This window comes from Rhinoderma darwinii (assembly GCF_050947455.1).
Source record: "Rhinoderma darwinii isolate aRhiDar2 chromosome 1 unlocalized genomic scaffold, aRhiDar2.hap1 SUPER_1_unloc_1, whole genome shotgun sequence".
In the NCBI taxonomy this organism is placed as follows: domain Eukaryota; kingdom Metazoa; phylum Chordata; class Amphibia; order Anura; family Rhinodermatidae; genus Rhinoderma; species Rhinoderma darwinii.
In genome coordinates, this window is record NW_027461645.1 from 527501 (window position 1) to 530000 (window position 2500).

Below are 2500 nucleotides of genomic sequence, written 5' to 3' on the forward strand. Positions count from 1 at the left end.
ATAAGGTAATACGCTTGTGCTAGGTAACAAAGAAGTTTAATTGCAGTCATATCGTGATTATGCCGTACTCCACTGCTCTGTCACTAATCAGATGCCGGACCCTACATTTAAAGAGGCTCTGTACCCAGTTTATTAATTCCCTATTTACTAATCTAATAGGCGCTTTGCTGCTGATAATTACTGTGTGGTTTGATTTTTTTTTTTAAACGTGTATAATTTGCAAAGTTATGATCATTTTTCAAAATATGCTAATGTGGCTCTAATTGCCAAATAGGAGGTGACTTTCTTTTCACTCTGGGCAGTGCAATGTTTTCTGTATGACCATGTCCAACCACCATACATTCTACCCCTTCCCGTCCCAGCAAAACACAACGTGATCATATAGAATACAGCTTCTATAACCACTTGTGTGTTTAACTGACGATATCTCGGGTTCTCGCACAGCTAAAACTGCGGTCCTGGTGTCATATGAAAGACTAGAATCTCCTATTTCATATGCCACCAGAACCACTGTTCTAGGTAGTCCCCAGCCCGAGATATGGCTGTTTGAATTGATCCCCCTTCCCTCCAGCTTTAGTCATTTACACTGTGAAGCAACTTCATGCCGATTGGACAGTGTCAGAGGCTGTGAGATAGCTCCACCTCAGGAGAATCGCTGGTGTTACCTCCCTCCCAGTTGTCTAATAAAGGCTCCTTTCCATATTTAGAAAAAAAGCTCATAACTTTTAAATTAATAAACCAGGTATTAGAAAACGTCCTCAGAAAATTCATTTCTCCCTTGCAAGATGATTGGACTAATCTCCTTCCGTGGCCAGAATTTGCCTATAATAATTATACTGGGGAATCTACGTAATCTTCTCCTTTCTTTCTGGTCTATTGGCGACATCCGAAAGTTGCTCTATCAGTCCCAACTTTATCTGAGGTCCCAGCAGCTAATCTGTCCCATGCTGACTTCCTGCGCATTTAAAAGGAAGTAAAGGAGGCTATTGTCAAAGCTGAAAGATGCAGAATTCCTCCTTACTTTTGTCCTGGAGACAAAGTCTGGCTGTTTTGTAAGCACCCAAAGTCTGGCTGTCTTTTAATGCCTTTAGTTTCGACAGCAGCAACCTCTGCGCTTCCAATGATAAACTTACTGAGCTCAGCAGGGTCTTGGGGCAGAGTTTTTTTTATCTGTAGTCGTGGCCGAGTGGTTAAGGCGATGGACTAGAAATCCATTGGGGTCTCCCCACGCAGGTTCAAATCCTGCCGACTACGTCTTGAATTTTCTGCCTCCGTGAAGCGATAAAAATAAGGTAATACGCTTGTGCTAGGTAACAAAGAAGTTTAATTGCAGTCATATCGTGATTATGCCGTACTCCACTGCTCTGTCACTAATCAGATGCCGGACCCTACATTTAAAGAGGCTCTGTACCCAGTTTATTAATTCCCTATTTACTAATCTAATAGGCGCTTTGCTGCTGATAATTACTGTGTGGTTTGATTTTTTTTTTTAAACGTGTATCATTTGCAAAGTTATGATCATTTTTCAAAATATGCTAATGTGGCTCTAATTGCCAAATAGGAGGTGACTTTCTTTTCACTCTGGGCAGTGCAATGTTTTCTGTATGACCATGTCCAACCACCATACATTCTACCCCTTCCCGTCCCAGCAAAACACAACGTGATCATATAGAATACAGCTTCTATAACCACTTGTGTGTTTAACTGACGATATCTCAGGTTCTCGCACAGCTAGAACTGCGGTCCTGGTGTCATATGAAAGACTAGAATCTCCTCTTTCATATGCCACCAGAACCACTGTTCTAGGTAGTCCCCAGCCCGAGATATGGCTGTTTGAATTGATCCCCCTTCCCTCCAGCTTTAGTCATTTACACTGTGAAGCAACTTCATGCCGATTGGACAGTGTCAGAGGCTGTGAGATAGCTCCACCTCAGGAGAATCGCTGGTGTTACCTCCCTCCCAGTTGTCTAATAAAGGCTCCTTTCCATATTTAGAAAAAAAGCTCATAACTTTTAAATTAATAAACCAGGTATTAGAAAACGTCCTCAGAAAATTCATTTCTCCCTTGCAAGATGATTGGACTAATCTCCTTCCGTGGCCAGAATTTGCCTATAATAATTATACTGGGGAATCTACGTAATCTTCTCCTTTCTTTCTGGTCTATTGGCAACATCCGAAAGTTGCTCTATCAGTCCCAACTTTATCTGAGGTCCCAGCAGCTAATCTGTCCCATGCTGACTTCCTGCGCATTTAAAAGGAAGCAATGGAGGCTATTGTCAAAGCTGAAAGATGCAGAATTCCTCCTTACTTTTGTCCTGGAGACAAAGTCTGGCTGTTTTGTAAGCACCCAAAGTCTGGCTGTCTTTTAATGCCTTTAGTTTCGACAGCAGCAACCTCTGCGCTTCCAATGATAAACTTACTGAGCTCAGCAGGGTCTTGGGGCAGAGTTTTTTTTATCTGTAGTCGTGGCCGAGTGGTTAAGGCGATGGACTAGAAATCC

General features: G+C 42.3%; 2 non-coding genes across 2 annotated transcripts in view; both read left to right on the forward strand.

The window, feature by feature from the left end:
* The first annotated feature begins 1172 nt into the window (after positions 1–1172).
* Positions 1173–1254, forward strand: TRNAS-AGA (transfer RNA serine (anticodon AGA)). The gene has a single exon. It is a non-coding gene; the product is annotated as a tRNA-Ser (tRNA).
* Positions 1255–2459: 1205 nt separating this feature from the next.
* The window catches only part of TRNAS-AGA (transfer RNA serine (anticodon AGA)), an 82-nt gene continuing 41 nt past the window's right edge, over positions 2460–2500 (forward strand). The window contains exon 1 of the tRNA in view: positions 2460–2500. This exon is cut by the window's right edge and continues 41 nt beyond it. This is a non-coding gene — a tRNA (tRNA-Ser).